This window comes from Canis lupus, chromosome 29 (genome assembly GCF_011100685.1).
Source record: "Canis lupus familiaris isolate Mischka breed German Shepherd chromosome 29, alternate assembly UU_Cfam_GSD_1.0, whole genome shotgun sequence".
NCBI lineage: Eukaryota > Metazoa > Chordata > Mammalia > Carnivora > Canidae > Canis > Canis lupus.
In genome coordinates this window covers 7,828,768-7,854,832 of record NC_049250.1, presented here as the reverse complement: position 1 = coordinate 7,854,832, position 26,065 = coordinate 7,828,768, and the positions used below count along the sequence as shown (strand labels likewise).

The window sequence follows — 26,065 nt, the reverse complement described above, 5'->3', positions numbered from 1 at the left end:
CTTTTTTTTTTTTCACGTGAGCTGGTAGCCTTACTGTGAAGAAAATGCATAAAATTGGAGACAGGATAAAATGCTGAATCTGTATTGAAAGTCATGTCTAAATGGGAAGGGACAATTAGAAATGGTACAAATTGTTTAGCTGTCTGGGGATGGAAGCCCTTAATCACATTATTAACCCTATTTTTGGTTTTCAGGCTCAGAAGAGGAATAAGGGGCTGCCCATGGACCATCTGTGGCACAGCCCGAAAGCACTGTGTCCAGGTCCTTACACAGTAGCGTAAGGCAATCCTTCCCATTACCTTATACTCCTCCTTATTCCTGGGAAATCAGGGAGTTTCTGAAGAAGAAAAACCTGAAGTTTTAGTTTCAACTCTTCTGAGCTGCTAGGAGAATAAAATATTTTCAGTGGTCGCCCAGGCTCTTTTGTGTTGTTTAGATAGAGTATTTGGAGGCAGGGCAGGAAACCACAAGGCACAGGAGAAAGGGAAGTGCCTAAGTCATGGTGTTGGGTGTGGGAGTCCAGAAGCCGACTCCAGCAAGAAGGAAGAAAAGAGATAAAAACACACATGTTAAATAGGAGCAAGGAGCTCCAGGAAGTCACACTAAACGTTTCCCGTTTCAGGAATTCTAAATTCTCACGCCATTTCTTTAACCATTTTACAGAGGTAGTTGGGAAAACTACAGGCTCATATTTTCTTTAAGAAGAGCGTGGAGGGACACCTGGGTGGCTCAGTGGTTGAGCGTCTGCCTTTGGCTCGGGTCATGACCCCAGGGTCCTGGGATCGAGACCCACACCAGGCTCCCCGCAGGAAGCCTGCTTCTCCCTCTGCCCGTGTCTCTGCCTGTGTGTGTTTCTTGGGAATAAATTAAAAAATCTTAAAAACAACAACAACAACAAACAAAAACAAAGAAGAAGAGCATGGAAATGTAGCAAGCCAAATTCTGACAGAACCATTTGGAGTTCAGCACACATTCATGAAAGCCTCACCTACATGGATGTGGGGGAAGAGGATGAACAGGATGCTCTCTGCCCTCAGGATTTCAAGGAACAGTGAGAGAAACAGGCAAATCGATGTTACTGCTGATAAGACATGACAGGTACCACACAGAGGTATATTTGACACGCTTTGGGGCCACAGACAAAAGAACAGTCAGGGTTGGCTTCACGCATGCACCAGATCAATACCTCAGTTAGAGCTTAATGGGACCTTAGGACATGATGTTATCTTTAGTTTGCTTTTCTTATCGAGGAAAAACCATATATAGCATGCTCGGGAGATGGACGGTGGTGATGGCTGCAGAACAGTATGAATGCACGTAATGCCTCGGTACACTTAAAAATGGTTAAGATGCTAAATGTTATGTATATTTTATCACAATTATTTACAAATCAAGAAAAATGAATTCTGATTATCCACCAAAACAAATATGTATATATAATGAAATGCACAGATCTTAAATGCTATAGGAGACTGATTTTGATATATGTCCACATTCACGTACCCAGCTTCCAAAACAAGATACCAAACATGCTGATCACCTTAGACAGACCACTGTCCTTTTCTAAGTGACACCCTCCCTGTGAGCACTGTTCTTGAACTTCATGCAAATGAAATCATCTAATTTGTATCTCTTTCTGATGTGCTTCCCTGAATATGTTTGTGAGACTCAACCAGTTCTTGCATGTATCAGTAACTTTTTTTTTTTTGTCTGAGAGTAACCCATTTTATCAGTCTACTATCCAAATGTATTGAACCACTCTTCTGATAATGGGTATTCAAGACATTTCCAAGGTTTGGGGATATATATATAAAATGAAAGAAGATGCTGTCTACATTCTTGAGCATGTCATTTTGTGGATGTACATTTTCATTCCTCTTGCACAAACACCTAGGCGTGGAAATGCTGAGTTGTGAGGCAGGTGTATGTTGAATTCTATAACAAACTGCCAAAGGGTATCTTGCGGTAGCTGTCCCATTTTTAGATTGCAATCTCCCCACATCCTTGCCAGCATTTTGGTATTGTCAGCCTTTAAATGGACACCAGTGGCTCACTGAACCCCCATGAATGCTGCAGAAAGAGGAAAGGGTTATTGGTTTCCCAGAGTGCTGCTCCTTCTCTATTGGGCAGGAGGTTCACACCCTGGCTCAGCTGGAGATTAAATGGGGTTTATTTCATTCTTTTCCAACAAAGGGCTTTCACATATCTTTTCAAAACCAATCTTGATAAGAAATTCTAACATCTGACAAAAAAGCAGCTCTATGATGGGGTACTTTGCCCTGGGGTTCACAGGGCAGATCTCTCCATACCAGTCCTTTGACTAAACAGGTTCCTCATTTCTGAGCACATCAGTCAATCTGTTACATGTGGAAAGAGAGAGAGACAGAGACAGAGAGAGAGAGACAGAGACAGAGAACCCTACTGGATGATGAGTTCTGATAAAACTATGCACGTCATGGTTTCCTACACATATTCCTATCTCACTCGTGGGTCACTTTGACAAGTGTCAAGACCAGTAGTTAAGATCTCAGGATGCCTGGAGCCACGTCCCAGGAAAAGAGGAGCCAGCAGCCCCTTGCATGCAGGAGACACTCCACACCTGAATAGGAAATCCCTAAGGGATGAAAGCTCTGTGGATCCCACAAACCTTAAAGCACAGCCAAGACAATGCCGTTTCAGTGAATGAGACGCCCCAGCAGATGGTGTGTCCCTGTTCCACTCCAGATGCTCCTAAATGTGTGTGGGAGACAGTGGAATGAGAGCTCTGACACCAGGAAGCTGTCCACTCCCCTAATGGTGCCTGCTCCAGTTGCTTTCCTCGAAGGAGCAACTTCTAGTTAGGTAGCTCTTCTGGGTATGTCTCTATACTCCAGGACATAGGACATTCAGCTGGAAAATGACCAGGTATTTACAGCACCACCCTAACTCATTGATCTGAATGTTTTCTTATAATGGCCCAAAGATTCCACGATGGTGAGATCTAGTGAAACGGTTCTCAAGCAGATACAGAATCAGAATCTCGACCAGAGCTCTAAAAAGTACTGAACCTGGGTCTCCCGCTATTCCCATTTACTCGGCTAGGTCTAGGTCCAGTGTGGCAATGGGAAGGTTTAAATATCCCACCACTCCGGGATCCCTGGGTGGCTCAGAGGTTTAGCGCCTGCCTTCAGCCTACGGCGTGGTCCTGGAGTCCTGGGATCGAGTCCCACGTTGGGCTTCCTGCATGGAGCCTGCTTCTCCCTTTGCCTGTGTCTCTGCCTCTCTCTGTGTGTGTCTCTCATGAATAAATAAATATAATCTTTAAAAAAAAAAAGGTCCCAACTGACTCCCATGGGCAGCCACAGTTGAGAACTACTATAAAACCCCTCGACTACAACTCACCTGCTCTTTTGAAAAAGCACGGCACCATCCAGTTGTGTTAGGAATCTTATCAAATATTGAACTCCGCATCAGAACTGAAATCATAGCAATGAAAATGCCACGGATGATGCCCTGCCGGTGAACTCCAACAGTAGTGATCCCAAATGACATTACAATTCCATGCCCTTATTCATGAATAGGGATTAGAATTTATCCACTGCCATTCTGACCCCATACCTGAACTCAGAACAATGCTCAGGAAAAAAAAAAAAGTAAGGTTCTAATTGATAAATAGAGCCCATAATTGGAATGTATTTGCTGGTATGCCAGAGAATTGGCTTTTGTATCATACTTTAGCTTCTGTGAACTTTACTTTTGTTCTGTAAACCTAATAGCCAAAAATATGGCTACACTATAGCCATAAAGAAAATGACAGAGGGCTGCTTGGGTGGCTCAGTGGTTGAGCTTCTCCCTTGAGCTCAGTTCGTGATCCCAGGGTCCTGGGATGGAGTCCCACGTTCTCCTCTCTCTGTCTCTCATGAATAAATAAATAAATACATAAATCTTAAAAAAAAATTTTAAAAAGAAAATGGTAGAATTTACAAAGTATTAGCTTTGGGATACAGTTTATGAAAAACAGAATTCACTTCTACTTATCTCAGATTTATCTGTTATAAAACTATTGCTATCATTTCCCTTTATTTTAAGTCATTCCACCTCATTGTTTATAATAAACCCTCAGGGAACAGATACTTTTTTTAAAAAGATTTTATTTATTTATTTATTTATTTATTTATTTATTTATTTATATTTTAAGAAGATTTTATTTATTTATTCATGAGAGACACACACACACAGAGAGAGAGAGGCAGAGACACAGGCAGAGGGAGAAGCAGGCTCCATGCACGGAGCCTGATGTGGGACTAGATCCTGGGACTCCAGGATCACGCCCTGGGCCAAAGGCAGATGCTAAACCACTGAGCCACCCAGGACTCCCCAGGAACAGATACTTTTATGATTGATAAAACAATGCTACTTCATGTTTAAGATCTTAAAATCTGTATAAAGGATAAAATACTCTAAATTCTATATAAACAAACAATAGGCTAATCATAACTAAGTCGAAATCACTTTCAAATGGGAGGGTCTCAATAAACCCCAATGTGCTCAGATTAAACTATCAAGACAGAAGTAAAAAGAAGCCTCCAAGGAAATAATGTATCTCCTGACCTTAAAAATAAAACTTAGAACAGGGGGACATTTCCAACCTGTTCATTTCCTGAACCACTGGCAGTCAAAACCAGAAGTAATTCAGTTAATCATTGTTCTCTTGTTAAAGTTATTTCATCTGTTTCAATTTGGTCCTACTAGTCTCATATACAGAAGACTTACCATCTTCACTCTTCCCCACTAGACCACTTGGTTCTTTCGAAGACTTGAGAGAGATACCTCAAAGTAGGGCTCTACTCTTCTATTTGCTCCACTGTGAAGACACCTTCCCATTCATATCAATACAAGACATTTTTAAAATGATGATACATAACCAGTGACTCATCTGGCTTTTCTAACCCCAAATTCCTCCCTGTGTCTGTCTGGTAATGAGTACATCACTGTCCTAAGTATACATTAACCCAAATCACAGTCCAAGTGTCCGTTTTGGCTTTGACTCTTCTCATTAGTCTCTGGTTGAGCAAGGGACCAGGTAATGACTTCGCACAAGCTATTCAGCTAGGTGCTCTCTCCCTGCTGCCTCCAGCTCAGGTTCAGGATGGTGCAGTGGTTTCATGGCCCGAAGGTTCTTACAAGTCCAGCAATGATTCCAGACAGTCAACAGAGTTTATTTAAGAGTATGCCCTGTGTTTCTTCTGAATCGCAGAAAAAATCTTGATGCAACATTCCCCCTAGGAACAGCGTCATCCCCATAGATAACAAGCGTAACCCAGCGCCTATGCTCCACATCAAGCCTGAAGCCACCACAATGGGGACTATTAGTCCTGGGAAATCACCAGAAGTGTCTCCGGTTAGGCCACAAGGTGTATTAAAAGTCCAATAATGAGCACAAGGGCTGGCATTGAGATTAAATGACTCCTTTTCTGTTAAAGTCAATGTCAAAGCAATTCCACTTCTACCAACTTCATCAGGACAGGAGAAATTTGGGGATTACTCAAAGAATCACCTGACATCCTGGTAATGAAAGAAAGTAGAGAGATTTTAACACATTTTCCTTTTTAAAGGAAAAGTTGAAGCCCAGCCTTATCCATTTTTCTTTTAACTTCTTTTCAGAGAGCCATCATTCAGAAATTGAAAAAGCCATTTATAAATGATATAGGAGACACTTTGTCATGAAGTGCCCAAGGGCTGAGCAAAAGCACTGAATGTGTTGGGGCACCTGTGGTGGCTCAGTGGCTGAGCATCTGCCTTCGGCTCAGGTCATGATCCCAGGGTCCTGGGATCGAGTCCCACATCTGGCTCCTCTTAGGGAACCTGTTTCTCCCTCCGCTTCTGTCTCTGCCTCTCTCTCTCTTTCTCTCTCTCTGTCTCTCATGAATAAATAAAATCTTAAAAAAAAAACAAAACAAAACTGGCTGTGTAGTTGATACTGTCTCCCAGGGAATAAAGTGGCTTCGCTCAGGCATTTAGACACATTGCCACAAATGCCACAAAAAAAAGCAAAGGGGAATGAACTGGAGATGGCTATGCAACTCATCTGGATGTTCTTTGCCTATGATTCTACCCATTGCCATTAGTAATCTATTAACTACAGTCTTAACCTTTCAAACGGCAAGGATTTGTAGCAGCATTTTAAGGTAAAGAACTAGCAAGTATATGATACTGAAGATTTACTGCTTAATGGGAAGAAAAATGCAAGCTACGTAAGTAATTAGCAAAAAGAAGATGCGAGCTACATAGTGAAGAAAAGGCTAATCCAATCATGATTCAGTCTTAGCTATAAAATAAATTATTTGCTTTGCTTTGGTGGAAGAGGAAAATTATAATTTCCCAACAAAGGGTGACAACTATAATAGAGTGAATTGCCAGCTGAAGTTAATGTGGATAAGTTCAACTGGCTTAATCTTGATCGTGCTTTCAACTCCTGATCGTCCTGTTTATAGTTTCAGCGCAAATTCAAGAAACTTTTTTGCTCTTCCTCTTTTCAAGCTGTGAGTATGGTAAAAATCACACCAAACTGACATGATTGGGAGCTCTCTCTTGCTCTGACCGATTTTTAGTATCTGGGTTTCTATCCTCTGCAAGACAGAAGTTAGACATTAGAGTCATGCAGCGGTGGAGTTGAGCTTGCCTGGCAGACTTCCTGGGTTCAAGCTCCAGCTCCACCCAGCAGAGCCATGTGACATTGCAATTAATCTTTATTTGTCTGCAGAAAGGGGATGATAAGTGTCCCAATTTCAAAAAGTTGTAGTGAGGATTAAATGAATAAAAACTTAGCAAGTGTTAATGATACACAGTGTGTGCCCAAAAAATGTCTGCTGCATAATTTTTATTTAGTATTAATCTCTCAGGAGCAACCATGTTCCTCTGCTTTCATTTAAGTAAATGTATGAAGTCAACTTGATAAACTAAAGTGGACATTACCCTCCACATATTAAAGTCACGATTTTTAAAAAATAACCTTTCAAGTAGGCCTGGGTGACTCAGTCGGTTAAGTGTCTGCCTTCATCTCAGGCTCAGGTCATGATCCCAGAGGCCTCTGATTAAGCCCAAATTGTTGGTGTCAGGCTCCCTGCTAGGGCGGGGGGTTTGCTTCTCCCTCTCCGTCTTCCCCTGCCCCACTCATGCCCCCCTTTTCTGAAATAAATGAATAAAATCTTCAAAAAAAAAATGAAACTAACCTTCCAAAGTTAAATACAGGCATACCTCATTTTATTGCACTTTGCTTTTTCTGACCACATTTGCTGATTTCATGCCCCTGTGTCACATTTTGGCAATTCTCACAATACTTTAAACTTTTTCATTAATATTATACTTATTATGGCAATCTGTGATCAGTGATTATGACTCACTGAAGGCTCAGATTTTGGTTAGCATTTTTTTCAGTAAGGTATGTATATTGTTTTTTTCAGACATAATGCAAATGCACACTTAAGAGACGATAGCATGGTGTAAACATAACTTTTATATGCAGTGGGAAACCAAAAAATTCATTTGACTCTCCTGACTGCAATATGTGCTTTAGTCGGGAACTGAACTTGCAGTATCTCTGAGGTATGCCTGCAGAACACACCAGTTTGGGAGTCAAGCTGGCTCAGGTTCCATTTACTTAGTAGCTAAAGGAGCTCCTAAGGATAATTTATTATCTCTGAGCCTTGGTTTCCCTATCAATAACAAGAATATCAATAACATACCTAACAAAGGACACATATTCAGTAAAATTGCTATTTCTATAATTTTTATGAAAAGTAAATATTGCTTGATACAAAAGTAAACCAAGTAATAACTGTGCTGCTATCATTATAAAACTCTTGCAGTTAAGAAAGAAAGTTGCTTTCCCTTCTGCACCAACACTAATCACTCCCAGGTCCTTTTCCTCCTTGGTCCCGATAGGTCAGTCTTTCATCTAAAAAGATGATTGCAAATTGGATCCTGTGTCTCATTATTAGCTAGTGTTCAGTTAGACTGTCTGGATTTGAAGGCCTAGGGGCCAGAAAGTTCCTTTTGCTTTCTACAGAGACTAAGCAATGCATGGAAAACTTAAGTCATCCCAGTGTGGGTTTCTCCTTTGTCCATCGTTCATCCAAACATTCTTTCCCTTTTGGCAACACACTGCTTCTAAGCTTTAACAAACATTTCAAAATGCAGTGCTGGCTCAAGTCCAACTATCATCTAAGTCCAGACTACCACGGCCTCTGCAAAATCTTTTCAGTAATTTACATATAGCTGCACAGAATAAACTCCCTGAAGACTCTGATGGCCAAAAATGATTACTTTCCCAAAAGAAAAGCAAATACTAAATATTTAAGACTCTATTATGTTTTGAAGATATCCACATAAATGATCACGGCTAAACTTCCAAAGACCTTCTATAATTAATTGTCACATAACAGATGGCCACATGGAGATGACCAGAATTTAAGTGCCTTGCCCAAGATTATACCTCCAACAGTGAGAATTTATACATGCAAGTGTAGAGCCAGGTCATGTGACTGGGTCCTCTGTCCATTGTCCCTACATGACATTACCTCTCACAAAGAAGAGAATGACTAAAGAAGCATTGGCTCAAATGATCCTATTTCACTTGATGCTTGTGAGAGTCCGTGAGAAGCTAAGGTCATGCCCATTCTATAGGCAGGGAACTGGGGCTTCTAGAGACCACCTCCCCACAAAGTCAACCTCGTAGTTAAGAGCATCATCATCACCCTTGGGCAATAGAGAGGGCTGTGGAGATAGCAGAATGCCCAGTTTACCCTCAGAATTTAAAGCTCAGCTTTCCAGGATTCTCTCCCAAATGATTTACTTTCCAGTGTTAATAACACTGCCCTTTACAATCTTGGAGGATTCTCTTGGAGAGGACCTTCATTTATTTTAGGTCAAAGATCTAAAAGAGAAAAACTACTCTGAGTATCCTTGATAAAAGACACAGTAAAAGTTCCCCCGGTGCCCCACCAACAATACTGAGCTTTATAGAAATTGCATTATGAATTACATCAAGAAATTCTGCAATGTTAAATTGATCAAATTGGAAACAGTTCAGTCTGGGAAACATCAAAAGCCCTGCACAAAATATCATTAAAAACAGTTGCCTGTAATCTACATGAAAAGCAAGTGGATTAGTAGCTGACCAGGGCAAGGGGGATTGGGGAGATTGGGGAAAACAGACAGTGACTGCTTTTGGCTACAGGATTTCTTTTTGTGTGGTCAGTATGTTCTCAAGTTGACTGCAGTAATGGTTGCTCACTTCTATGAACCAACTAAAAAATCCCTGAATTGCATACTTTAAATGGGTAAATTATATGATATGTGAATTATATCTCAAAAAGGCCACACTGTAAAATAGGTCACATACAGTAGGATTCTATTTATGTCACATTCTGGAAAAGGCAAAACTATAGTGATAAAGAGAACACATCAGCAGTTGCCAGACACCATGGGTGACAGAACCATTCTGAAGCCTTATTATGCCGTTGGTCAAATGGATCTATGTATTTATTTAAAATCACAGAATTGTATAGCAAAATTTTAAAAGTCAACTAAAAAAACTCCAATGGTTTCTTAAAATCAAATCTTTCATTTAAACTTTTGTTACTCCTTAAAAAAAAATGTTTACTAATCTTAAAAAGTAATTCTGAAAAAAAAAGTAATTCTGATGGCTAAGAGTGCTGTATCTCTCTACTGAAGGGATTCTGAAATATTTTAGAGTACGTATTAAGTAGTACGTTTTTTATTAGATAGGGAGAAATCAAAAGTAGAAAAGGCCCAAAATTTTTTTTTAAGATTTTATTTATTTATTCATGAGAGACACAGAGAGAGAGGCAGAGACACAGGCAGAGGGAGAAGCAGACGCTTCACAGGGAACCTGATGCGGGACTCGATCCCAGGACTCCGGGATCGCGCCCTGAGTGGAAGGCAGACACTCAACCCCTGGGCCACCCAGGCGCCCCAGAAAAGGCAAATTTAAGAGTAAAGTTGGGGGGCGTCAACCCTTGGTCATGATCCTGGGGTCCTGTGTCTCTCATGAATAAATAAAATCTAAATAATAATAATAATGAGCAAAGCGGGGTGGGGGATTATCAGCCATACTAGAGGGTCCCATGCAGTCAAGCCTCTCCTAAACACCACAGTGAACTTGGAGTTCTGCTTAGCATCTGAAAAGCTTGTTTCTGATCTCAAGGTGTTTGCAGTTTAGTAAGACAAGACATCAAGCATCACACAATCTATTATTAAAAGGAGAAAAGTATCTTTTAAGATACAATAAAGACTTCAGTTTCCTTAGCCTAAAATCTGGATTTTCATTTATATGGCATGATAGGAGTCACAGGAATCAAAACCAATGTACTAATATCTGCACCTTATCTCTTTGTCAGGAGAAAGTAGGCTAAGGTTGCTCCAAGGCCAATCAGAGGGTTTGCCTGGAGGGAGAGCCCGCGTGGACCTCAATCCCCGGCCAGGGAGTGATGCTCCACCTGGCTACTCACACCAATTATTTCACTTTAGTCCTGCAACCAGGGCATTTCAATGGAGGTGAGGAAGCCACAGGACGGTCCTCAACCAAGTTCGGCAAGTTTTATTCCCTCTTTCTATCTATAAAACAAGCTTTTTTTTTTTTTTTTTTTTTTAAACTGTTTTACTTCTCATGCTTAAGGACTGCCTAATAATAAAATAAAATGTTTAGGGACGCCTGGGTAGCTCTGCCTTCAGCTCAGGTCGTGATCCTGGGGTCCTGGGATCGAGTCCCACATTGGGCTCCGCACAGGGAGCCTGCTTCTCCCTCTCTCTGTGTCTCTGCCTCTCCCTCTGTGTCTCTCATGAATAAATAAAATCTTAAAAAAAAACAAAACAAAACAAAACAAAAAAACCCAAGTCCTGATTCTTAGCTTGAAGCGATGACATTACACAGCTCCTCAGTCACCGCAAAGTTGATGCTGTGGCCGCCCATTCCTCACAAGCTACCATACCTTCCACTAGTGAGCACTCGGGCTCTTCAGTTGCACAAGTAAGGAATCCTGCTAAGTTGTTTCTCCACTTTTTCTTTTTTCTCCTCTACTGAGGAACCCACTTCTGCAGCCCCAAAATGGGGGTGCTGTGGAGAGGCTCCTGGCCTAGTCCAGCCCTCCCTCCATTTCCAGTCTTCTTCAAATCTTCTGCAGCCCCCGTTGGCAGCCGTCAGTGCGAGCATGCAGCGAGGCCCTTCTCAGACCCTGTGGCCAGGGCTGGGGCTGCAAGCAGACACCCCACCCTGGCTCTCCTGTCCTCTGGCCTGTGGTTCTTCCCAGGCCTTGCCCTGGACCACAACCTGTGACTTCCTCCCAGGAAGACCTCACCTCGCTCACTACTCTGCCTGAGTCTGTTCTTCCTATTTCATAGGAGCTAGAAACTTACACTCCTCATTCTACTTTTTAAAATATTTTTTCCTCCTAAGTCCATATGGCACAATTCTGCTATTTGGAGCCAGTGGATGTGACTGCAGGTCGTTTTCATGCATATGCATAAGTAGCAAGTATCCAAGAAATGTTTTCTGAACGATGAATAAATAAATGAAGCATTACTTCATGGATTAATAAATTCCACAGGTCACATAATGGCTCTCTCTCCCTTCCAGCAAAAATATAAACGTCAAAACTATGCGAGGGGGATCAGTCAGCAATAAGGGTTCTGTGTTCCTTCATGTCAGAAAAAGGAGGCCTATTTGACTGATGAACAGTATCGCTGAATTCCCAAAACCAGTTGGTGCTTTCAAATGTCTGCGGCATATAGCAGGGTGTTTGATTACATGCGGTCACTGGAAACCAACTTTATCAAACCCACACTTAGATATTTGCATTTATAAATTCACTTAGCTGCGCAGAGATGGCTAGAAATGCAAGGACTTGGCTAGTGCCACCTAACTTTACTAAGGGTTGAATAAAAAGGTATTTAAATGAGGCCCTGATCAAACTCCCCGGTGAGAATTTTAGCAACTGAATAGCCTGGGTAGGAAACAGGAGGAGGACTTGCTCTCCTTTTGAACTGCAGGCCCTCCGCACACAGGGGAGAGGCCGCTCCTGCCAAACCCACAGCTTGAAAATCTGTTTATCTGCCAAACCAAATGGCTTTGTACTGCTTTTCAGTCTCTTACAGCTTATTGTTAAAAAGCCGACACTGGAAACTAAATTAAACTAGGAGCGGGATGAGAGATGCCTTTGAAGGAAGACAGTATTGGGGGATGCATGGGGAGACCCTGGGTTGAGCACCCTTCTGCTGTCTGAGATGGGATCAGGGGTGGTTACGTGAGGGTTGGCTTTAAGCTACTTTGCTACATGTATGTGATACTTCAATTAAAAGAAAAAGACCACTCCTGCCCAGGGAAAACTTTTTTTTTTATTTTAAAGATTTTATTTATTCATTCACGAGAGACACAGAGAGAGAGAGAGAGAGAGAGAGAGAGAGACAGGCTGAGGGAGAAGCAGGCTCCCTGCAGCGAGCCCGATGCGGGACTCGATCCCAGGACCCTGGGGATCACCACCTGAGCCAAAGGTAGATGCTCAACTACTGAGCCACCCAGATGCCCCCCTAGCAACTTTTCTAAAATCACTTTTTAGGGACGCCTGGGTGGCTCACCCCAGGGTCTTGGGATCAAGTGCCACATCCAGGTCCCTGCTCAGCGGGGAAGTCTGCTTCTCCCTCTCCCTCTACCTCTCCCCCCCAGCTCATGCTCTCGCTTTCTCTCCATCTCTCTCAAATGAATAAATTTAAAAAATTTTCAAAAAAATAAGTAAAATAAAATGTTTTTTTTAATTGTGATAAAATACAAACAACATTTATGTCTTAACCATTAAATGTACAATTTAGTGGCACTAAATTCATTCCTCTCTTGTTACTATCAGCACCATCCACCTCAGAACTCTTTTCATCTTGCAAAACTAAAACTCTACACCCATGAAACATGTACTCCCATGTCCCCCTCCACAACCCCTGACAACCACCATTCTACTTCCCGTCTCAATGAACTTGACTTCTCCAAGGGTACCTCAGGTAAGTGAAATCACACAGTACATACAGTTGGTCCCTGACCTATCATGATTTGACCTATGATTTTTTTTTTTTTTTACTCTACGGTGGTGATAAAGTGATATGCATTCAGTAGAAACTGTACATGGAATCGTGAATTTGGATCATTTCCGTGGGCTAGCAACATGCAGTATAAAACTCTCTTCGTGATGCCGGGCAGGGGCAGTGGTGGCAGTCATGAGATCACAGAGGACACACCATTCTATGCCCATATAACCATTCTGGTTTTCACTTGCAATCCATCTTCCAATACATTACAGGAGATATTCAACACCTTCTTATAAAAATAGTCTTTGCATTAGATGATGTAGGCTAACATAAGTGTTCTGAGCACATTCAAGGTAGGCTAGGCTAAGCTGTGATGTTCAGTAGGTTAGGTATATGAAATGCATGGGTTTATTTAGATGTAACTCCAATATAAGTCAGGGAAGATCTGCCTTTGTCCTTTTGTGACTGGCTTATTTCTCTTATCATACTGTTCCCTCAAGGTTCATCCACATTTTAGCCCATGCCAAAATTTCCTTCCTTTTTAAGGCTGAATAATATTCCATTGTATGTACATACCACATTTTGTTTGTCCATGCGTCTGCTGATGGACACTTGGGTTGCTTCCACCCCTTAGCTATTGTGAATAATGCTGCTATGAGCATGGGTGTACAAATAATTCTTTGAGACACCACTTTCAATTTGGGGGGTTATATACCCAGAAATAGAATTATTGGATCATACGGTAATTCTACGTTTAGTTTTTTGAGGAACTGCTGTCGTATTTTCCATAGTGGCTGCACCAATTCACATTCCCACCAGTAGTACATAAGAGTTCCAGTTTTTCCACATCCTTGCCAACACTTGTCATTTTTTGGCTTTTGTTTTTATTGTTTTGATACCAACTAAACAACTTTCTCTTCATAGTAACTATAACATGACAACCATTAGCTATGTGCTTCACGGGCAACTAGTTCTGAATCCACTGCATCTTGGAATCCTCATAACCAGCTTCCTTGGCTTCAGTATAAAGACCCTGAGGTAACAAGGCCAGCAGCCTGTAGCAGTCCCATGGCTAGGAACAGGTAGAATTAGAATTTGAGTCCAAATGTGATAATTCCACATCCTACGCTCTATCCACCTCATACACTCCCATCCTTTTTCCGAAAGATCTTGGTTTCTGGGGACTGATTAAGGTGTACAGGGAACTCTTGCGCAAGAAGCTTACTTTCCTGCCTTATGGCATGTTAATTTGTCAGCCTTGTGGTGACCACCCAGAGAGAATAGAGTACGATAAACTCTTCCAGGGCAGGAATTTCACACTTACCAATGTTTGTTTCCCCCAAAGCACCCACTACAATGCCCAATACACAATACTCAATAAATATACATTTTAAAAAGAAATTGTGGTTATGGAAACCCAGTAATCACTAATAATCCCACACCAGTCTGTGTGACTAGGGGAAAAAAGAATAGAAGGGGCAACCACATACTGTGCACATTACAAATTAGTAATCAAGACAGCTTACAATATTTTCCTTCCAATTTCTTGACTCTCACATGAGGGTTTTTGTTGTTGTTGTTGTTTCTTTATTTCTCATCTGTCTCTTACTTCCCTTCTCTCCTCCCCCTCCATTCCTTTACTATTTATATTTTAGGACCATCTAAGGAATGTTACTTTGCTTTACTGATTATTGTCCAACCCAAGTATGCCCATTTATGAACCAATCACTGGCAAGAGTAGGAGCCTCTGACCAGTCAGGGCCACCCTTTCAATGGGGATGGAGAAAACGTCTGCTGAACCCTTCCATGGAGAACACAGATCCTGAAATAATCTGGGTTCTGTTAGGAAGAGAGGTAGAGTGATGGTGCTGGATGGACAAGCAACCAATAATGTCCTGCCACATCCCAAATGGACAGCCACAGCTTCAAATGTGTCAAAACAGTGCCAGGGGGCAGAACTAGAAGCAGGAGGCAGAAATTATGGAAATGAAATATTGTAGCATGATAGAAAAAGATTTCTAACAACCACAGCTGTCCAAAAATGAGATGGGCCACTTTGAGCATCCCACCCCAGTGCTTCTCACAATATGGCCTCTATCACCTGCATTAGGATAACCTAGGAAGAGGTTAAACTCAAACTAACCCTTGAGACCCAATGTTCAAAGAAGAGGTTAAACTCAAACTAACCCTTGAGACCCAATGTTCAAAGAAACTGACTACCTGCTAAGGGCTCTGGGAAGACACACCACCAGAATCTCTTCCTTCTACAAGATTTTATTATTCAAATATTGGATACCAAGGAAAACAGGTGACATCAAGAGCCCAAGGCTGACACTTGACACCAAAAAGGCCATGTCATTTGTTAAACTGGAAGGTATAGTCTTATCTTCGCAGAAGACTTATAACTATAGCAACAATGTAACATTTGAGAGTCATTCACTAAAGTGTTCAGAAAAATTTTTTCCACTAAACTCTTGAAAGATTATCTACTTGCAAAGGAATTTAAGGAAAATTACAATTCTCATTTAGTGGTTGTATTAATTTTTTAAAATTATAAAAATAACTGAAAACCATAAAAGATACACAGGCAGTGATGAAACTTAATCTGTTAGAATTTCCTCTTTATATATATTTTAATCCATTAAATTTGAAACAATTCAAAAAGTCAAAGTGATCCACTGTCCAGAGAGACAACAAGAAGAGTTTTGTTCAGAGAAACAAAAACCAACTCTTATGGGGGCTCATTTGATTATATTGATGACCATAAACTCCATATTAAAATTTCATTTGAAGCCAGGGAGTGTGTCTATTTTGGTATTTGTCACTCTCTGGTCCATGAAGCCTTTTATTATTTAAGGGTGTAATCCATCCCTGTAGCCTAGGCCAGGGGACTCCTCACCTTTCTGGAATCCCCAGGCTCTTTCACACATTTGCATATCCCCATAAAGCCTCAATCTGGAGAATCCCTTCTACTCCTACCAGACCCAGCTCCAGCTTGTCCTCACTATCTCTAGAAGCCTTTGCCTTCTGCTTGCAGAGCACTAGATGTATGTGTGCATACATCTAGGAGAGCATTGGTCACACTCTGTGAACACCACATCTATGTGACCCCTGGGCTTATTGCAGTTCCTGGTACCTCGCAAGCAGATTAGAATTTCAAACGAGCCTCAGTATGTGTTTGTTGATGGGAGGAAGGAAGAGAATTCCTCCTCTCTAAGACAGAATCACATAGCCCACTATAAAAAGAACTCCCTTTTATTCTGTGCCTACTGTGTACCAGAAACAACATTAGAAGATTATGGGTTAACTGTCAATCACTACCACAAACCCAAGTATTAACTAAATGGTAAAGATAACTACCTTGCCTAAAGTCATAAACAGGGGAACCAAGATAGGAACTCAGATCTTTTTAACTTGGAAGCTCATTTTCTTTTTACCATTTTATATTATCCCCCCTCAAATTTAAAATTAATAATCCCTCAAAGGCATTGAATACAGTAGATAATCAGAATGCTGTATCTGATTATGCAAGGTAGTTGCTGGCATCATTGCCAGATGATGCCATTTTGACCAAATATTGCCATTCCTAGTATGGTAATTCTTTGGATAAACTAATTTATATGTCATAAACATGATCCCAATACCAAACTGCTGCTTTACAATATATTCTCCTTTTAAATACCACAGAAATTTACTTCTTCAACAGTGTTATCATCATCAAGAATACACAGATAAATGTTTGGGCAAGATGACCACTTAGGACAGTGATCAAGTACCTAGGTGCTAGGGACTACAAGGTTAAGCCTTCTGATGTCATGTAAAACAACAATAAATGTTACTTTTCAGCCCCAAATTAATCTCTGTGGAAGTGCCTGTTAGCTCCCGGATTAACCACCCACCTAATTCAGAGCAGTTAATGAGTACTCACCATTTCTGGTGTCACTTGGCAACACCATATATGGCCCAAAGTCTAGGCAGTAAGTTGATTGTGATGGGAAAAGTTTGGCTTCTCACGAAAAGACTCCAGTGATTCTCCTTTTTACACAATAAAACCCAACATTTAGTATGCTGGACAATGGCCCTCCATGCTTACCACTACCTCACTAGAACAAGATCTTGGGCCTTTGAATGATTCCTGCACAAGATACTCAAGAAATAAAGCTCCATACTAAATATAACTAAATATAAGAAGTGGATGCTCCTTTAAGAAAATGTTACCTCTATTTACAACATTCGTAGTGCATGAGTTCCTCCAGGGGTAGGTCTGCTTACAACTATATCCACACAAGTGCCATTTGGCCTGCCTTCAGCTCAGGGTGTGACCCGCCTTGAGCGGGATCAAGTTCTGAATCAGGCTCCCCACAGGGAGCCTGCTTCCCCATCTGCCTGTGTTTCTGCCTCTCTCTATCTCTCATGAATAAATAAATACAAATTTTAAAGAAAATAATGGCCACATTTGCCCCAAAGTTCTCTGATTATTCCTGCCTTCCCCCTGCACTCACATCAGATTCATGTCATTGCTCATTATGCTGCTGTTTTAAAATCCTATAAGTGATTCTCTTTTTTAAAAAATAAAGATGTACAAAAGCAAAAAAAAAAAAAATTCAGCCCATAACCCAGAAATAATCACTATTAAAATTTTAGTATCGGGGATCCCTGGGTGGCTCAGCGGTTTCGCGCCTGCCTTTGGCCCAGTGCGCGGTCCTGGAGTCCCAGGATCGAGTCCCGTGTCGGGCTCCCGGCATGGAGCCTGCTTCTCTCTCTGCCTCTCTCTCTCTCTCTCTCTCTCTATGTCTATCATAAAAAAAAAAAAATTTAGTATCAAAATTATTGATATGCATAGCTTACAGATGATGTGTCCCACCAATGCATATTTTATTTCAGAAATAGTATCATACGTTACCTACGCATTTGTGTTAAATTTTTAATCGGACTGGAGCTTGTGGAATTGCTGGGCTCCCCCATGAGTTTTAAATTCTGATAGATACCCCCATGCTGGTCTCAAAAGGACAGTGCTGGGTCACACTACCCAATGAGCTAGAAGGAGGGGTTCTTTCACAAACTTGTGTTTCTTTCTTTCTTTTTTCCTTTTTTTTTGAAGACAGATATGCATTCAGGGACAAGATAAAACATGTCTCTTGATGTGAGTTGTGATCAAAGAAGTATGAAAGTCACTACTCTATCCTGAAAAGTTAATAAGAGGCTATAGTTTAAGTAATTTTAAAAATAGAACTGAACCACTATTATTAGATTAAGAAATTATTATATTACCTGAACATTAAAAGATTTCAAAACACCTACTTAGATTTTCATAATGGTTTCCATGTTGGTGAATATTAAAAGGCACATCCTTCTGATGCTGAAAAATCAGGCATGGCCATCATGGGCTTCACCATAGAAGGTTCTCTAGTGATGACTACATTCATTCTTTTCTTCCCTCCCCCTCCCTTACCTCCTCCTCCTCTTTCAGGGGCAAACTGAAAATGAACAGAGCAGAAGGTGGTAGAAAGAAGCCAGAGGAAAAAGCTGTGTTGAGTAGTAAGGAAGGCGGGGCTGCAGGCAAATGACTGGGTCTGGGGCCTTCGAAGCAGGAGGAAGTATCACTTCCTTGCCAGCCCCCTCCCTCTGGCCTCCTGTCAGGTCACCGGCTACAGTTCTGCTCTCTGTGACACAGCTTCCCCGTGGAAAGCAGAAGTGGTCCTCCCTCTCCAGAGGGTCTCTCTGAGATGAGCGTCTCTGTTCCCCTCACCCCTGTGGGGGTTAACATTTACAGGAAGACCAGGGGCACCCAGAAGGCTCCAAAGCCAACAAAACGACATTGCTTTAGTTGGAGGTAGAATGAATGCAAACCCCTCTCTCCAGTCTCACTGTGTATTCTCTCCAGCACTAAAAATTAGGCCCAAGGAACTCATGACAGCTCCCCAACCAGATGTTGTACCAATAGACAGAGGAAGGAGGCCTGGAGAGGTGTGTTGGCAAAGAGCTTTCAATCAGCATGGCTTGGGATCAACAGAGTGAGTTTAGATGTTCACAGAAAGGCAGCCATGTGTGCAGACTCAGCATTATTTGACTTGTGTGAGGTGTGAACTGTAAAAAGGAGATGAAACAGAATTAAAAGACCCTCTCAGGGTCCCTGGATGGCTCAGTGGTTGAGCATCTGCCTTCGGCTCAGGTCGTGATCCCAGGGTCCTGGGATCGAGTTCCGCACTGGGGTCCCTGCCAGGAGCCTGCTTGTCCTTCTACCTATGTCACTGCTTCTCTCTCTGTATCTCTCATGAATAAATAAATAAAAAATTTTAAAATAATAAAAAATAATAAAAGACCCTCTAAGCTACGAGAATGGAGACTGCTGCCCAGTGTTCTACAACCCAATGGGGGCAGAGCCTATAGCATTAAGAAATACACCCTCAGATGGATTCTATAAGGTTTCCTCATTCATATATTTTGATGAAACATCATTTATATAAGTCAGAATCATGAAAAATGAACAGTTACCATGACATGAATCAGTAATCTCTTCCCATAAATGTTCAGCTCCTATCACGGCAACTCATGATTTGTGGACCTTGTGAGAGGTTGGGCCAGAGAAGAGAGACTTGGGACTATGTGACTGTTCATAAAGACAGTCAAACAATCAACCTTTTGGAAAAGTTCTATACAAACGAAACTACATCCTGATGGTAAATAGAACTTCCAAGAAATAGCTTTGTGGCAAATAATGAACATTGACAGCTTACTAAGTACTAAAGAAAGTGAAGCAGAGAACTAGATTGAAGAGAAAGTCTAAGAACAAAAAATAAAGGCTATATTATTGGGCCCTGCAACTGATCGGCATAGACGTACCTTTCTAACACCTCATCTCAAGTCATCATCTGAACTTGCTATTCTAAATTACATGACAGCCCTTCCAGCTAACGTAAACAAAGACATCCAAAAGAAGGTCCAAGTCTTTAAATGGGGCTGTTCCAAAAATTCTAATTCCTCAACGGGCAGATTCCCACACATTTCCTACACTTGGGCTTCTCCCCTAAATGGGAACTTACTCAAAATAAATTTCAGAAATGATGATAGAGTCAACTCAACATTTCACAATTTAAGTATCAGGAAACTGGGCAGGTGTAAGAAATCTTTCAATAGTTCTGACTGGAAAAAAAAAAAAAAAAGAAACTTCCTCTTCTATGCCCTTCTGTTCACCACCAATCTTTAAAGATGGTAGGCAATGTGTGTCCATTGTAGAAGTGTGGGCTTTGAAGGGTGCCTGGCCCATCACAGGTGCTCAGTAAAGGAGTGCATGCTTTAACGAGTATCTTATGGGCCCTGTCTCCCTACGTTATGTTTTCACCTCAAATGATGCTCTCACTGTTATAACAACCACCCAAGGAGGCTTGTAGGGTTCATGGGAGACACTTCTAGCAGCGGCTGGAGGCAATCCTTTGGTAAAGTATTACTTGCACACTTCTATATCAACCAATAGGCCCTGATAGCTCCCAAGGCAGTCACTGGAAGCGCTTGGGCAAGAGCCAATACAGGTGTCACCCTGGCAGTTATCAGAGCCACCCCCTCCCAAAGCTTCCCAAGCAGGAAGCCCCTCCCCAAGCAGGAAGCACACTGAAAGGCAAAGAAACCCATCTCCCTCAGTTTGCTTGCCTTAAGTGCCCTACTTGATGGTGCAATTATCAAGTGATAGAAGAAAATTACCCTGTGGTTCTCTATTTAATAATGTTTATTAAGTGATCATTTCTTTGCTTTTATGTAATTGAGTACCTACCACCAGAGCAAAGGCAGAAAAGTGGGGAACGTTCTAAAGTTGGAGCAGAAAACACACTTGCTCTGCCCAGTAGTGCCACTTAACCAGGTCTGTAACCTTAGACACCAAACCTCTTTTTTCTGTACCTGTCCCTGCCTACCCTGGGATCCAGGAGAGGTTCAAATGAAATCAGAGCTCAGGAATCAGAGCTCAGAGCTTCTGACAAGCGAAAGGTGTGAGCAGTCATTGCCAGGTAGAGCCCAAGAGAGGTGAGACCACCATTGTCATCAATGTGTCATCGGTCAATGTCCCAACTAATGACTGTAGTGACCTTCCACTGTTAATATTATCCATGCCTGAGGACGTGGAGGTCATTGAGATCAGTATTGTAAGCTAGATGTAACAATACTTATTGTAGACATGTACACTGTTGTGTTCTTATTTATACTAATTCACATTTGTATGGGTTTGTTTATGGATAGTATAGCTTAATGTTGTTAACTTACAACTCTATATATTCATTTGAACCAACTGGTATCTCATGTTCTGGTGATTTATTTTTAAAACAAATATAAAGAAACTAAAGGGCTTAGAGAGTCACTGATTCACAAAACTGGACCACTTTTCTGCTAAAAAATGCCATTGGGGGTGCAGGGGTATTGCAAAGTCTTCACATATTTTGGCAACACCAACAGCTCTAAGATAAAGTGGGTCTTTTTGATTGGGCAAACTCCCTTTGCAGGCTACATGACATCACTCCAAATCAAGCCCTTGCTCCCAGGGATACACCCCAATAACCTTTCCTATGTAGAGATTACCACTTAGAACACTGACACTGGGATAACTTGACAGTCAAAAATCCCCGTTTTAGGGGCACCTGGGTGGCTCACCTGAGCATCTGCCTTTGGCTCAGGTCGTGAACCCAAGGTCCTAGGATCGAGTCCCACAAGAGGCTCCCTGTGTGTCTCTCATGAATAAATAAAATCTTAAACAACAACAACAATAACCCTGTTTTAAAAACCGGGACAGAGAGGGCCAGGTTCAAATGCTTTAGAAACCACCACCTTGTTCCTTGGCCTTGCACAGAGCCAAACTCAGAGCCAAACTTCACTCCCTCTTCCGAGTAATCTGGACTGTGATAGGCACTGGGGCTAGTGTTTTGGACGAGACAGACAAAGTCGTTTTCACCCACCTTTCATTGCAGTGGTGAATACGGACTCTACATGCAAACGAATCAGAATATAACTGAATACTGCTCCGAAGGAAATGTTAGCTGAATCAAAGGGCCAAGGCATTTACCCAACTTAGTCCATATCACAGTTCTGGTAAATGATGGGAGAGACCCAAACGTGGGTTTTCCAGAGCCTGTTTCTTTCCTTACATGGGCTGACCTCTACACTTCGCTCAGGAAGAGAGTTACCTCACTCTGTATCCAAAGAAGCCAGGTCACCAAGAGCCTCAAGACATTTACCTCCTTACCTTCAAAGGAAAACCTTCAGTTCAGGACTAACTGAACCCCACCCTTTTCCAGCAGAGTTTACTTTACTTAGGAAGGGCTTCTGGGGACTTAGGGAATTCCTATACTCTTTCAGTGCCTATTACCCTCTGCAGTGCTTTAGCTTTTAAGATACGGGGACAACAGGCCTGCCCTCCTGAGCTCTGCAGGCAGCCAGCCTGGGGGGCAGCCAACAAATCAGAAGTAAGTCAAACATCATTAACTAGTGCTTAGCGTGAGACTCCCAGACCCTAGCTTTGCAGACAGCAGACCTCTGGTGTATTTATTAAGCAGCTTTACTAGCTAGGAAGGTCAGTTGGCTGAATCAGACATGTAGTCTTAGACTTAAAATCAACAAATTGTGAAGAACCAGGGAACCGTGTTTTAACGGATAGAATTATCTGCAATAGGGATCCCTGGGTGGCGCAGGGGTTTGGCGCCTGCCTTTGGCCCAGGGCGCGATCCTGGAGACCCGGGATCGAATCCCACATCGGGCTCCCTGCATGGAGCCTGCTTCTCCCTCTGCCTGTGTCTCTGCCTCTCTCTCTGTGACTATCATAAATAAATAAACATTTTTAAAAAATTAAAAAAAAAAGAATTATCTGCAATAAATAATAACAGCGCCATTTATGAAATGCCTATGTACGCACTCGGGGCTTTACATGCAATAAATAGCTCAGAAGGTAAATATGTTCTCCCAGAGACGAAAAAACCCATACAGGTAATTTCAATAATAGGCCCAGGTTGACACTCAGCTAGAAAACTGGAAGGCCCAAATTCAACTGGGGTTTTTGGCAAAGAAGTTGGGTGGGTTTGTGATAATTCTCTTCTCTCTCTCTCTCTCTCTCTCTCTCTCTCACACACACACACACACACACACACACACGGATACACGGAGAAATGGAAACACAACCAGACGACCACGTCAGCTATTAGTGGGAACATATATGCGCGGCTCGGAGGAGATGCCGCAGTGGCCAAGATAACGCAGGAAAGCGGGAACTGACGCCTACGCCCTCCCCCCAGGGCGCAGGAAAGGCAACCCCTGAATTCTTAAAATAACTCTCGCTTCCTCTGGGCCGCGGGAGGCTCGGGACTGCTCCTCCGCCGGCCGGGAGGCGCCGGGCTCAGCGGGAGGGCGCGCACCAGCCTCGGCCGCAGCCCCCCGACCTCACGCTCCGCCCGGGGCTCCCGAGGAGCGCAGCCGCCCGCCGGCCTGGCGGGGAGCCCGGGCCGAGCCCCGTCCCTCACCTCGGGGAGCCCGGGGCCCCGCGGCGAGACCCGACCGCGCGAGCCGAGGAGTCCCGGGTCCCCGGCGCGCCCGCCCCGCGCCTCCCCTCCCCCGCGCCCCTCCCTGCGCCCCCCCGCCCCCCTGCGCGCCGCGGCGGGGAGACACCTGCGGAGCGTCCCCCGCGCCCCAGGGCCCGGCCACCCACGGGCTGGAGGCATCTGGCGCCCTCACGGCGGGGCCCGCGCCGGGCACTCACCAGCTCCGGCTGCAAGCTGCGGGGCGGCGGCGGCGGCGCTCCACGGTGACTCGAGCGCAGGGCGGGGGGCGCGACGGGGCGGCCCGGCGGGGCCGGCGCGGGGCAGGCTGCGGGCGCGGGGCGCGGGGCGCGGGGTCGCGGCCCGGAGGCTGCGCGCGCGGGGCCCGGAGGCGCCACGGCAGGGGGCGAGCGGCGGACGGCCCCGAGCGGCGGGAGAGGAACTGGCTGTCGCTGGGCTCGGCCGAGAGGTCCCAGCTACTTCCTGGTGCTCGGATTTGCATACCGCGCCGGGAGGCGGGGAAGTGACCGCTTGGCCCCTGCCCAAGGTTTGGGTCTCCGGTGTGGCCGTCGCGCGCGCCCTGAAGGCAGGGAAACCTCGCCTCGGCGTGCGGCTCCGCGGAGGGGAGCGGCCGGGGTCCGACCTCCTCCCGTAGCGGGGGCGGAAGGAGCGTCCGGGGGCATCCTCCGGGGCCTGGACGTGGAGCCCGGACGTGGAGCCCGGACGTGGAGCCCGGCGGCAGAGCCTCTCGCGCGCGCCTCCTTTGCTTCCTTTCCAACCGATTCGCCGTAAGGTGTTGGGGAACCGGGAGCCCCTGGCAGCGGGGGCGGGGCGCGCTCGGATCCCCGACATCTGGAGGGCTCGGGAAGGGGGATGCGGTGCGGAGCGGAGGCCGGGGTCTCGCGGAGCGCTTAGTAGCGGGTGCAGAGTAAGCTCCTTCACGGGGGACACGGGGACTTTCAGGGTGTAAGGCCGGGGGAGAACGGCCTGCCCAATCATTCAGTGCCTCACGACTTCGATTTCCTCCCAGGAGGATGGAGATGAGGGTGCCTACCTCGCAGCGTCACTGGGAGGAAGGAATAAATGCCTCCCGCGAGGGGCTCGCTCCGTGCCCAGCGCACAGCCGCGGTTCTCCGCTGCTGTCCGCGTCCTCGCGTGGAGCGCACTGCCTGGCACACAGCAAGCGCATAATCGATGTTTGTGGGTTGTCAAGCCCAGGCTCCAACCCCAGTAAATGCCGCACACGTACCCAAGGTTATGATATTAGCCCCAGTCACAGCGGCGGCCCCTTGCTCTAAGCGAGATGCGCTGGGCTCCCAGCGTTACAGTCCGCTGTGGGACTTCCCTGGAAATAAACAGCGCCCTGGAGGAGATTCAGTCTTTGTATTAATAATAGCAAACACACCGGGCCTATCGGGTGCCGGGCATCGTGCTAACCGCTTTAGATTGACTACCTTCCTTTAACATGTTCTCCTTTTTTCTGTGATTCTTCTTTTTAAAATATCTTTTAAATCAAGGTATACTTGATCTACACTGTCACCTTGATGGTGATCCAACCAGCCTGTCCGTTGATGCCGGGCTCACTAGTGTAGCTGCCATCCGTCTCCACACAACGCTCTTGTAATACCATTGACTGCGTTCCCTGTGCTGTACCTTTCATCCCCCTGACTTACTCATTCCGTAACTGGAAGCCTCTTAGTTCCCACTCCTCTGCGCCTCCTTTGCCCATCCTCCCACCCCCATTCCCTCTGGCAACCATCAGTTTGCCCTCTGTTGTTTGGCGGTCTGTTTCTGCTTTGTTCATTTGTTTTGCTTTTTAGAGTCCACATATAAGTGAAATCATATGATATTTGTCTTTCTCTGTCTGACTTATTTCAATCAGCATAATGCCCTCTAGATCCATCCCTGTCACAAATGATAAGATCTCGTTCTATTTTTATGACTGAATAATGTTCTATTGTGTGTGTATATATGTACATATTATTTTTAATTTTTTGAGGGACCTCTATACTGTTTTCCACAGGGGCTGCATCAATTTACATCCCCACCCACAGTGCACAAGGATTCCTTTTTCTCCACATCCTCACCAACCCTTGTTATTTTTTGCCCTTTTTTAAATTATAGTCATTCTAACAGGTGTGGGGTGCTGTCCCATTGGGATTTTAATTTGTATTTCCCTGAAGATAAGTGAAGTTGAGCATCTTTTCATGTGTCTGTTGGCCATCTGTATGTCTTCTTTGGCAAGCTATTTGTTCAGGTCCCCTGCTCGTTTGTTAATCGGATCATTTTCGTTTTTTTGGCATTGAGTTGTGTTTTGAATCAGATATATCATTTCCAAATATCTTCTCCCATTCAGGAGGTTGCCTTTTCATTAAAATATTTCCTTTGCCGTGCAGAAGCTTTTTATTTTGGTGTAGTCCCAATAATTGACTTTTGGTTTTATTTCCCTTGCCTCAGGCGACACGTCTAGAAAGATGGCTCTAGCT

The 26,065-nt window shown here is 43.8% G+C and overlaps 1 protein-coding gene across 2 annotated transcripts in view; it reads right to left on the bottom strand.

Moving 5' to 3' along the window:
• Positions 1 to 23,882, bottom strand: part of LYN (LYN proto-oncogene, Src family tyrosine kinase) — a 115,266-nt gene extending 91,384 nt beyond the window's left edge. Inside the window, exon 1 of one of the 2 annotated variants that reach the window (XM_038579338.1) lies at positions 23,801 to 23,882. The gene's annotated coding sequence lies outside the window, so the exon portion shown is untranslated. The remainder of the gene's footprint in view (positions 1 to 23,800) is intronic. The other variant, XM_038579340.1, reaches the window with a different exon arrangement.
• Between the last annotated feature and the right edge of the window lie 2,183 nt (positions 23,883 to 26,065).